At 45.0% G+C, this 12803-nt stretch overlaps 1 protein-coding gene and 1 long non-coding RNA gene across 2 annotated transcripts in view; both read left to right on the forward strand.

The window, feature by feature from the left end:
- The first annotated feature begins 356 nt into the window (after positions 1-356).
- LOC132382267 (uncharacterized) lies at positions 357-3533 on the forward strand. The gene is made up of 3 exons (XR_009508262.1): positions 357-422; positions 771-917; positions 3271-3533. It is a non-coding gene; the product is annotated as an uncharacterized LOC132382267 (long non-coding RNA).
- Positions 3534-8799: 5266 nt separating this feature from the next.
- vwa5b1 (von Willebrand factor A domain containing 5B1) overlaps positions 8800-12803 on the forward strand; it is a 192634-nt gene continuing 188630 nt past the window's right edge. Inside the window, exon 1 of the mRNA XM_059952343.1 lies at positions 8800-8859. The gene's annotated coding sequence lies outside the window, so the exon portion shown is untranslated. The remainder of the gene's footprint in view (positions 8860-12803) is intronic.

A 12803-nucleotide genomic window follows, 5' to 3' on the forward strand; every position in this document is an offset into this window, starting at 1 on the left:
GTATAAAGGCAATTGAGGTCTGAGCCCGGGCTCTCTGTCTCCTGGATGTAGTACCTTCTTCCAGTCAATAAAAGCCAATATCTCGCCCTTACGTCTCAGAGTGAATTACTGATGGTGCATTAATTCCTTCTACCAAAGAGCATGATGACTATACACTTCTCTGCAGAATATTCCATCTGCCACTTCTTTGCCCAATCTGACCAGTTCCTTCTGCAGATTTCCCTGTTTCCTGTGGTGAACTATGTGCCTGTCTGGACACGCCCTCTGCTGACTGCTCCTGTGGCTCCTCCCACATGCCCCTGTATAAAGGCGATCTGAGGCCTGACGCTTGGCCTCAGTCTCCAGGACATAGTATGATGGACACTCACTCCTGGTTCCTTCTTCCAGTCAATAAAAACCGATATCTCGCCTTACGTCTCAGTGTGAGTTATTGATGGTGCATCAATTCCTCACTGCTACCTGCTTGTGGTAAACTATGTATACCTGTCTGGACACGCCCCTCTGCTGACTGCTCCTGTGGCCCCTCCCACAGACCCATGTATAAAGGCGATTGAGGCACTACTCCTCCCTCAGTCTTCAATATGTCGTGCTTCCTTTTCGCTGTTAATAAAAGCCTATCGTTCACTTCCAGTCTCCTAGAGTTATTGATGGTGCATCACTGCTCCCCCACCTATCTTAGTATCATCCGCACACATGGCTACAAGACCCCCATTAGCTGTGACGCCGTTCCTAATCAAGAATTGATCAACCTCAGCTTTTTGTGCTTACAGACAGAAGAGAAGCCTCAAGCCCACAGGTCGGAGGTGACGGTTCTCTCCACTGACATTGAATGGGGAAGAAACAATTTTCGTGGAATGTTGCAGTTTGGGGTAGCGTGCTCCTTCCTTCTGATTGCCTGCAGTTCACCCTTGGGCAAGGTAAAGCACTTGCTTAGAGATCAGGGTTGTATGAGCGGTCGGTGCATATCACAAGTCCTGGTTATGTGACCACCAACACCAGGTAGAGAATCTCTGAAGATTATTGATAATGGCTGGGGTCACCCGTCTTGTGAAGACACTGCCCAGAAGAAGGCAATGGCAAACCACTTCTGTAGAAAAATTAGCCAAAAACAATCATGGTGATGGAAAGACCATGATGGCCCACATCATACAACACAGTACACAGAGAAGACAATGATCACTGACATGTGTTGTGAAATTTGCTGATTTGTGGCAGCCTACATTGCAATACATAATAATAGAAACTATAAATGGCGATAAAAAGTACGCATGAAAAAAGTAAATTAAATAAGCAGTGCGTAAGAGTAGTGAGGCAGTGTTTATATATCCAGAGCAGATTGATATCTCACAATCTGGTTTCACCTCCATCTGAAAGTTATCCCTGGGAACAAAACTGAATTTCCCTTTACAAACCCAGTCTCTGGGAATAAAACTGGATTTCCCGCTGCAATCGTAAAGAAAGAGTTAAAACGAGTTAACACCGATACCAACATTATAAATGTTCTGGCCTTGTTTTTGAGGGGTAAGCTTTATCAGTAATCATCGAGGGGGATAGGGAATGAAGTTAGAAGCTGAGAGGTGACAGGTGGAAAAGGCAAAGGGTTGCAGAAGGAGGAATCTGATAGGAGAGGAGAGTGGACCGTGGGAAAAAGGGAAGGAGGAGGGGCACCAGGGGAGGTGATAGGCAGGAGAAGAGAAGGAGTAAAAGAGGAATGGGGAATGGTGAAGAGAAAGAGGAGTGTGAGAAATTACCAGAAGTTGAAGAAATCAATACTCGTGTTGCCGTGTTTTTTTATTTCATTCTCCCACTCACTCACGTTCCTCCTCAGCTAATCTCACCAGTTGCCTTCCAGCTCGTATCCTCCCCCTCCTCCCTTATTCTGGCTTCCTCATCCTCTCTTCCAGCCCTTTGTGGATTTTCAGCATCTGCAGAATCTACAAAATTGTGTTTGGGGTGCGAGGAGAGAGATTTGAAAGGGACCTAAGGGGCAACTTTCTCACACAGAGACTGATGAGTGTATGGAAGAGCTGCCAGAGGAAGATACAGCGGTGTCACTTAACAACTTGGTTAGGTACTTGAAATGGAAAGAGGTGAACTGATACAGTGAGACATAAATACAACAGATTCTGCAGGTGCTGGAAATCCAGAGCAGCACTCACAAAATACAAGACCCTTCATCAGGACTTGAGAAAAAAGGAGGGCTGTTTCATCTGAATCCTGATGAAGGGTCTCACCTGAAATGTCAACTATTTATTCACCTCCATAGATGTTGCCTGACCTGCTGAGTTCCTCCAGCATTTTGTGTGTGTTTCAACTTCCAATAGTGTGCAACAACTGACAACTCAGCTTGGCTTTTATTAGAAATGGGCAGTCAGCTGGACATCTGTCAAAGAAGATGATGGTGAACATTGTCCTCCACCTTTGCGTTGGACCAGTTCTGCAGTGAATGGTCTGCACAGAGTTGGTGGAAATGTATTAGCACAGATAGAGGATTGGTTAGTGGATAGAGGACAGAGCGTTGGGATAAATGGGTGTTTATCTAGTTGGCAGTCAGTGTTGAGCAGAGTGCTGTAGTGGTCAGTGCTTGGCCCACAATAGACATGAACTCACGATATACCGAACGATTAGGAACAGAGGGCCAAGTATAAGTTTACTGATGACACTAAATCAGGTGGAAAAGCAACTAGTGCAGAGGATGCAGAGAGCCTGGAGAAAGATATAAATAAGTTAAGTGAGTGGGCAAGATTCTGGCTAATGGAGTACAGCATAGGTAAATGCAAGGTCATCCACTTTGAAAGGAAAAATGGAAAATAAGATTATCGGAATCAGAATCAGGTTTATTATCACTGGCATAACACTATGAAATTTGTTGTTTTGCAATAGCAGTATATAAACATAACTAACCACATGGCTCATAAAGAGAGCAATACAGTGAGTTAGTGTTTATACCCTGCAACCATCAGGCTCCTAAACCGGCGTGGATAACTTCTCTCTCCTCATCCCTGAACTGATTCCACAACCCACAGACCCACTTTCATGGACTCTCCAACCCATGTTCTCCGTACTGTTTATTTATATTTTATATTTGCCCAGTTTGGCTTCTTTTGCACATTAATTATCAGTCTTTGCTTGAGTGTAGTTTTCCATTGATTCTATTGTGCTTTTATGTTCCTATAAATGCCTGCAAAAAAGTGAATCTCAGGATAGTATATCATAACATATATGTTCTTTGATAATAAATTAACTTTTGACTTTTGTTTTTTTTTTGAGCACATGGAGATCTGATGGTGGAAGGGAAGAAGCTGTTCCTGAACTGCTGAGTGTGTGCCTTCAGGCTTCTGTACCTCCTCCCTGATGGTAGCAATGAGAAGAGGGGATGTGTCAGATGGTGGAGCTCCTCAATGATGGATGCCACTTTGTTAAAGCATCTCCTTTTCAAGGAGTCCTCAGATTCGGGGGGGGGGGGGCTCATGCCCATGAATGAGATTATCATCCTCTCCAGTCTTTTCCAATCCTGTGCATTGATTCTGCCATACGGGATGCAACCAGTGCTCTTTAAGCAGCACATCTGTAGAAATTAAAGTTCAAAGTTCAAAATAAACTTATTATCAAAGTACATACTATATTTGTGATGCACCATCAATAACTCTCGGAGACGGGAGGCAAATGATAGGCTCTTATTAGCTGCAAAAGTGACCACAACATCCTGGAGACTGAGGGAGGAGCAGTGCCTCCAACCGCCTTTATACAGGGGTCTGTGGGAGGAGTCACAGGAGCAGTCAGCAGAGGGGCGTGTCCAGACAGGTATACATAGTTTACCACAATTTGTCACTACATACAACCCCGAGATTAATTTTCTTGCAGACATACTCAATAAATCCAGTAACCATAATGGAATTAAGGAAAGATTGCACCAACATCATGGGCAACCAGTGTGCAAAGGACAATAAACTGTGCAAATATGAAGAGAAAGATGAAAGGAGAGAATAATAATAAATAAGCAATAAATATCGAGAACACCAGATGAAGAGTCCTTGAAAGTGAGTCCATAGGCTGTGGGAACATTTCAATGATGGAGCAAGTGAGGTTATCCATTTGGTTCAAGAGCCTGATGATTGAGGGGTAATAACTGGTGCTGTGGGTCCTGAGTCTCCTGTACCTTCTTCCTGATGGCAGCAGCGAGAACAGAAGAGAGCATGGCCTGGGTGGTGGGGGTCCCTAATGATGGATGCTGCTTTCCTGAGACAATTCTCCATGTAGATATGTTCAGCGGGGGGTGAGGGGGGAGCACTTTATCCGTGATGGACTGGGCTGTATCCCCTGTAGGGTAATGTAATTTATGGAAACGTACAGAATTCACAGCCACCGACACTGAATTGGTATTCACCTTAAGAGGTGCTCTGATGTGATTACGTAAAGTATTTTTACTGCACTTTGTGTTTAGTTTTTGGTACTTTCTTAAACATAAAACGCCTCATTTTGTTTTACTTGTGAAAACCAACATTGGTGACCCCGATACTCTAGGATTATTCCAGAGTTATTTAACATGTTGGCCAATGCAATCACTTTGAAACTGCAGGAGTTTTTGGAACAGAATGCCATTCCTTGGATTGTACATGCAAACACGAGGAAATCTGCAGATGCTGGAAATTCAAGCAACACACACAAAATGCCGGTGGAACGCAGCAGGCCAGGCAGCATCTATAGGGAGAAGCACGGTCGACGAACAACAACACACACAAAGTGCTGGTGGAACGCAGCAGGCCAGAGAGCATCTATAGGAAGAAGCACTGTCGACGAACAACAACACACACAAAATGCTGGCGGAATGCAGCAGGCCAGGTAGCATCTGTAGGAAGAAGTTCAGTTGATGTTTCAGGCCGAGACCTGACAAAGGATCTCGGCCTGAAATGTCGACTGAACTTCTCCCTATAGATGCTGCCTGGCCTGCTGCGTTCCACCGGCATTTTGTGTGTGTTCTTTGGTTTGTACAACCTGGGGCCCAATTCGTGCTGTGAAAAATCATCGCAGACAACACCAAATATTTTTGTGTGGTAGTGTTGCTCAGTAACTGTACGGCAACGAAGGTGGTGAGTCTACTAGAACAGCCACCTGAACACGATAACTACCAATCACTGAACACTCACCTTTTACAGACTTTTGGACTATCGGTGTCTGTGCATGCCAAACAGTTGCTCTCCTTGTCCAGTCTCAGCGATGGTAAGCCTATAGAGCTAATGGACCACATGCTGCTCTCCTGGGAAATCACCATCCTCATTTTAATTTTAAAGAACTGTTCATGCCTGGTCCAGTTCACGTAGTCCTGGCTGATTCACCTGTGATGGACGAATGGGAGCTTGCTAAAATGGCTGCCAGTCGACACTCAGCCGGGCAGTGATACATCATTCCTCCTCCTTTCTCCACCTCAGTAAGTCTGGTCAACATAAGGACACCCGTGCCTCTGAAACAGATGACACTGGGCCTGTGCTTTTACCATGCTTGCTTTGGTAGGAAGGCTAGGAAGTGACGACTGCCTTGCAGCGTTGACAGTGCCAGTGCATCAGGACATCAGAGGTCTGGGAACACTGTGGGTTCCAGCTGCCAGGGACGTCTCCTGTTCATCACAGACACCCTTGCAGGGTGATGCTTCTTGTGTGACACGGGTGCTCAAGTGAGTGAGCTGCCAGCATTGCCTATTGATGAGAAGGCAAAGAGCAATGAAACCTCACTGGAGGCCGCCAATCGCAGCAGGATCTGGGCCTATGGGACACGATGGGTGATGCTCTGCTTCAGTGGGTGACATTACGCCTGGGATTTTGTCCTGGCGAAAGTGGATAGACCTCTGCTCGGTGCAGGTTTACTGTGTGCCCAAGGACTGTTAGTCAATCTTAAGAACAGCCAGATTGTGAATGTCAAGGATTTTGGGTCGTTACCCTGCTCCCCAGCAAGTTCCCCACAATGACTCTGTCAAGCACATGCACCATCGCATGTGAGTTTACTCGTCTGCTGGGCGAATTCCCAGACCCTAGCAAGCCCACATTCTCCACTACAGTTCAATAATTCCATTTGGTATCAGAGAAATGTATGCAATGTACATCCTGAAATCATTTTTCTTCACAGACAGCAGAATGCCCCAAAGAATGAGTGACAATTAACATGGTAGAAACCCCGAGCCCCCTACTCCCCCCTCCCACATACAAGCAGCAGCAAAGCAACGACCCCCCACCCCCTTCCACAAAACAGCATCAGCACCCTCCGCCCACCAAGGGGCCAAGAAAGACCGTGATCTGCGTTACAACACAGGCTAATCAACAATTTGACATGCCACAGACTCTCTCTCTCTCCCTAATAAAGAGACAGAGAGGCGTCGCCCTTCCACAACGACAGGGAGACGTAACTAAACAAATTGCAGATTTGCAATGTTAAATCATTCACAAAATATGGGGTCGAGCGCTACATTCCCACACCTGGCCCACCAGTTCATGGCCGCGCATGTAGATTGGTTCCAGAAAATATGGCAACTGTGTAGAATGAGCATCTTGTCCCTGGAGGAACGTTGATTCATTTAGCTGTACACGTGTGAATGGAGGAATGGCAGTAAACTTGAGCTTGAACTGGCAAGTGAATCCACCAACCTTCAAAGGGAAGATAGTATTTCCATACAGAATAAACGCCGAGACCCACCACACACACACACACACACACACACACACACACACACACACACACACACACACACACACACACACACACACACACACTTACTTCTCTGCTCCCAAACTCAATTGGAGATTTCCAGATGTTACACATGAACAGTCAGAAATATAGCAGAGACACAAGGAACAGCAGATGATAAAACTGGAGCAAAAAAATCCAACAGCTGGATGAACAGAGGATCAGGCAGCGTCTGTGGAGGGAAATATTCAGTCAGCAATGCCCTGATACGAAAAGATAGACTCTTAAACTCACAATCTACTTCATTCGGAGTGTGTACCTGTTGGATCCTGATTCTTTAGCAATCTAGAGAACTCAGTGCATAAAAGCATGCAGACATGCTCAGCAGAACTCAGGGACAACTTTATTAAATACAGGGATACGGGAGGGTGATTGGCTCAATGCTTTACAGTACCAGCAACCCGGGTTCAATTCCCAACACTCTCTATAAGGAGTCAGTATGTTTTCTCCGTGACCATGTAGATTTCCTCTGGGTGCTCTGGTTTCCTCCTACAGTCCAAAGACCTACTGGTTGGGAGGTTAATTGGTCACTGTAAATTTTCCCGTGACCTGGCAAGGATGAAGATCAGGGGATTGCTGAGCGACATGGCTCAAAGGGCTGGAAGGGCTTGTTTCATGCTGTATCAATAAATAAATAAAGTGGCTACTGTCACAAAATAATATTAGCACAAGCTCCACAGAGGCTTGGCCTGACGTTGATATAAAGTGCAATGTGCATATTTATGTACAAGAGTATAATGTCACTGTCACTATTATCATCAGAATCAGGTTTAATATCACCAACATATGTCGTGATTGTTGTTACGCAGTAATAATAAAAAAAATTACAGTAAATACATACATATATAAAAAAAGTTAAATTAAATACATAGTGGAAAAAGAGATTAAAAAAATAGTGAGGTAGTGTTCATGGATTCAACATCCATTCAGGAATCTGATGGTGGAGGGGAAGAAGCTGTTCCTGAAACATTGAGTGTTTCCTGTACCCTCTCCCTGATAGTGGCAATGAGAAGAGGGCATGTCCTGGCTGATGGGGTCCATCATTTATAAAGGTAGTTGCATAAATAAGTGAAGCAGCAGCAATAACAGATGAGGGGTGACCAGTGCAGGGTGAGAGTGTGTCTGTGAGCTGCGGGGCGGGGGTGACCAGTGCAGGGTGAGAGTGTGTCTGTGAGCTGCGGGGGGGGGGGGGGTGGGGGTGCACAGGGCAGATGAGGGGTGACCAGTGCAGGGTGAGAGTGTGTCTGTGAGCTGCGGGGCGGGGGGTGACCAGTGCAGGGTGAGAGTGTGTCTGTGAGCTGCGGTGGGGGGGGGGGTGGGGGTGCACAGGGCAGATGAGGGGTGACCAGTGCAGGGTGAGAGTGTGTCTGTGAGCTGCGGTGGGGGGGGGGGTGGGGGTGCACAGGGCAGATGAGGGGTGACCAGTGCAGGGTGAGAGTGTGTCTGTGAGCTGCGGGGGGGGGGGGGGTGGGGGTGCACAGGGCAGATGAGGGGTGACCAGTGCAGGGTGAGAGTGTGTCTGTGAGCTGCGGGGGGGGGGGGGTGGGGGTGCACAGGGCAGATGAGGGGTGACCAGTGCAGGGTGAGAGTGTGTCTGTGAGCTGCGGGGGGGGGGGGGGGGGGTGGGGGTGCACAGGGCAGATGAGGGGTGACCAGTGCAGGGTGAGAGTGTGTCTGTGAGCTGCGGGGGGGGGGGGGGTGGGGGTGCACAGGGCAGATGAGGGGTGACCAGTGCAGGGTGCGAGTGTGTCTGTGAGCTGCGGGGCGGGGGGGTGTGAGGGGTGCACAGGGCATTCAGACAGGGTGTCCAGAAGGCTAACAGTATCACACATCAGGAACTGTACTTGATACAACCCTCAGCTCCTAGTTGTTTGTCGCCACCTGTTTAATGAAAATTAGTCTGCTCTACTACCAGGAAGCGGAACTGAAATAACTACACAGTGGGGAAAATAAAAGAAAATTTGGTTGCAGACTTTGCAGTGTGCTTTAAGGAAGACACACACACACACACACAGAGCTACGCGTCGATCGCCATGGTTACATGCTGACAAACAGACAGTCTGTGCAATGATGCCTCTGTAATACAGTTACCAAAGATATTTCCATCGAAAGCTCTCATTCAAGGTCTGCAAGTATTTTTTTCTTTGAAAGCACTACTGATCACTGGTAATTGGTGTTTGAAGAGCATCGCTCCTATACTGACAGGAGCTTGCTCTGACAATGGCACATGTTGTGGGCAGATATTTATTTTTCAAGAAACCGTCTCAAAGAGCACAAAGCTGAAAATGAGCGACAGTCACCATTACAGATCTACAGGTATTTGTGAGATTCTCTCACCCTCTCCTTCGGGCCACTGACCAAGGAGGGAGGGCACTTGAAACTGAATCTAAACGGTAAGTTTATCGTTTCCTGTCAACTTCCTTCTCTGAATATCATCTTGGCTGGAAGATTACTCATGTAGTCAAATGTTGCAGCATTGTAGTTGAGAATGTTACTTTTAGTCTGTTGATTAAATTAGGTAAAGATTAATGATTAGTTTTATTTGTCACATGTAGAAATATCAAAACATTTACCAAGAAACACGCCTCTTCATATCAACAATACAATGCTATTGAGATACGGGTCTTAATTCATTAACTCAAGAGGTTCTGCAGACGCTGGGAATCCAGAGTAACACAGACATAATGCTGGGGGAACTCAACAGGTCAGATAGCATCTATGGAGAGGAAATGCAACTGTTCATTTGACAGACAGTATCAGGTTGAAATGTTTAAAACCAGAGGGCGTGCATTTAAAGTGAGAGGGGGAAACTTCAAAGGAGAATTGAGGGGCAAATTTTTTACACAGAGAGTGGAGAGTGCCTGGAATGTGCTGACTGGGTAGAGGCAGATACACTGGGGACTTTCAAGAGATTTTAGATGGACACATGAAAGTGAGGAAAGTCGAGGGATATGGACGTTGTGTAGGCAGAAGAGATTAGTTTGGTTGGCCATTTGATGACTAATTTAATCGGATCGGCACAACATTGTGGGCTGAAGGGCCCGTTCCTGGGCTGTGCTGTTCTGCGTTCTATCTGTGGAAGGGAATAAACAGTGGTAGTCATAGTTCTATCCAGAGATGCTGAACTACCTGCTGTGCTCCCCCAGCAATTTGTGCATGTTACTCCAAATACTTTTAAAAGTTTAAAATCAAAAATAATTATGGAAAATATATAAAATAGAATGCTTGCTCCATTAATTCCTTTGCCAAATATTTGAGGTCATTACTGAGTAATGAATTTACAATTTTTCTACCACTGAAATGGTTGACAGCTGCACGATGTATTCAATAAATCCAAAATGATCATTGCAAGCAATGCTTTTAAAATAGTTTAAATGAAGATGAAAGGATTTTTTGGATCTCAGCTTGGCTATTTGTAATACTGTCTGGCCCAATAGCAGCAATTACTACCTAAATTATGTAAATTATGCAAATTTTATTTATATATTTTCTTCTTTAAATGAACTGGTGAAGTGAATAGAATTCTGTTGCTTTTGTTCATTGGTAGGCAGGAGAATGGAGTTGAGAGGGAAGATAAATCATCCATGATGGAATGACAGAGCAGACTTGATGGGCTGAATGGCCTAATGCTGCTCCTATATCTTATGTTCATTATGAGACTAGAGAGTTGTAAGTTGCTTCTCTGGTTTCTGACTCCCTCACAAAAAGGGAAGGTCTTTCATTCTGGTCGTGAAAACATACTTCACGACATATGTTGGTGATATTAAACCTGATTCTGATTCTAGTTTAAAAAAAACTCATTGTAAAAGTATTAGTGATGTATTTGTTCTTCTTAGTTTAGCAGGCCCAGTGTTTGTGATTGCAGACAGCTCCATTCGGGTTCTCTGTGTAAAAGTTAATGCCTCTCTTTCCGAGCAATTAATTGTATGGAATTGAATTTGACAGATGCTATGGTGTCAGAAGGTTGCATGGTGACCAAATATTCCTGAAATGTTAGGTATTTGGCACTGCAAAGTGCATTAGAATTAATTTCTCGTAAGCTGCATTACCTTGTTTTTTATGTGATCGATGAGAGGTTAAACTACCTGTGAATTCACAACAGTGCGATGTATCTGATCAGGGACTCTCACTGTGAGACAAGTCTGCCACATGGATGAAAGAAAAATGGAGGGAAGGGTTAGGTCCAGGACATCTTCAAGGAGCAAAGCCTCAAAAAGGCGGCATCCATCATTAAGGACCCCCATCACCCAGGACGTGCTCTCTTCTCATTGCTACCATCAGGAAGGAGGTTCAGGAACCTAAAAACACACACTCGATGATTCAAGAACAGCTTCTCTCCCTCTGCCATCAGATTTCTGAATGGACATTGAACCCATGAACACTACCTCACTATTTTTTTGCATTATTTATTTAATTTAACCCTCTCTCTATATATATTTATTTATTTACTGTAATTCATAGTTTTATTATTATGTGTTGCATTCTACTGCAACTGCAAAGCCAACAAGTTTCACAGTGTAGACGGGTGATATTAAACTTGATTCTGATTGGTCTTGGAGTAGGTTAAAGGGCTGGCACTGCATCATGGGCCTAAGGGCCTGTTCTTTGTTCTAGAAGAACACGAATCAACAACTTGAAGGTGAAAGGGGTGGTGGTGGAGGCAGATACACCAGGGGCATTTAAATGACTCTGATTGGAGGAAAGTATAGGGGGGACATCAGAGGTAGGTTTCTTACACAGAGAATGGTGAGTGCGTGATACACACTGATGGGATGATCGTAGAGGCAGATACATTAGGACATTCAGGAGACTATTAGATAGGCACATGGTTGATAGAAAAATGGAGGACTATGTGGGAAGGAAGGGTTAGTTTGATCTTAGAGTAGGTTACCGGGTCGGCACGACATCGTGGGCCAAAGTCCCTGTACAGCCTTGCTCCCTGTTTTTTCTTGGGTTGATGGGCAAGAAAATATCTCAACACTTCTTGTAGTTAGATATATATAACGAAATGCTAGCCCTCTCCTCATGGGCTGAACGGTCTGTGTTGTCCTACAGTCCATGTTCTAAATTGTCCCAATCCAGTAATCTCTATCTACCTAGTTAACAGGGGCAGGAAGTAGTGTGGATTTGCCACTGTGACTCACAGAGCCTGCCCCAAATCACCTTATGTACAGACACTTCTGTGCTTAGTGACATTTCATGGACATACAATCAATCTATGTACATACCTGTAAAGAAGACCATAAGAGTTAGGCCATTTGGCCCATCGAGTCTCCTCCATCATTTCATCATGGCCAATCCATTTTCTCTCTCAGTCTCAATTCCCTGCCTTCTCCCCATATCCCTTCATACCCTGACTAATCAAGAATCTATCAACCTCTGCCATAAATACGTATATCCAATGACTTGGCCTCCACAGCCACCTGTGGCAATGAATTCCATAGATTCACCACCCTCCGGCTAAAGAAATTCCTTCTCATCTCTGTTCTAAAAGGATGCCCCTGTATTCTGAGGCTGTGACCTCTGCTCTTCGACTCCCCCCACCAGAGGAAAGATCCTCTTAGCGTTCACTCTATTGAGGACTATGTTCTGTATATGTAAGCTACAAGTCTGATATAAGCTATCTCCTGTATTTATATTTACTGTGTTCTTTACCTAATTAAGTTTTCATTTGTGCTGCATGGGATTTGGAGTAACAGTCATTTTGTTCTCCTTTACACTTGTGAACTGGAAATGACATTAAACAATCTTGAATCGTAGTTTGGTACAACTAGAAGAAACGTACAAGTTAGCTTGCAGGGGATGCTGGAATTAAACTCTGAACGATGGAATGTTGCGAGCTGTAACAGTGTCATTAAACCACTACGCTACCGTGGCCTCCCTTTTGGAGTCGTTCTGGTCACTGCATTATAGGATTTTACCTTGCAGCATCTTGTTCTATGCTTCCATTACTCAGCACATTGTCGCTACATTAATGAAACACAGAACCAATACAGATTGCCACCTCTGTGCTATTTTTCCTGGAGAAGATAGAGAACTGGCTTCACAAAGGTGACCACAATACAGTG

The sequence above is a fragment of the Hypanus sabinus genome, chromosome 27 (genome assembly GCF_030144855.1).
Source record: "Hypanus sabinus isolate sHypSab1 chromosome 27, sHypSab1.hap1, whole genome shotgun sequence".
NCBI classification, from domain to species: Eukaryota; Metazoa; Chordata; class Chondrichthyes; order Myliobatiformes; family Dasyatidae; genus Hypanus; species Hypanus sabinus.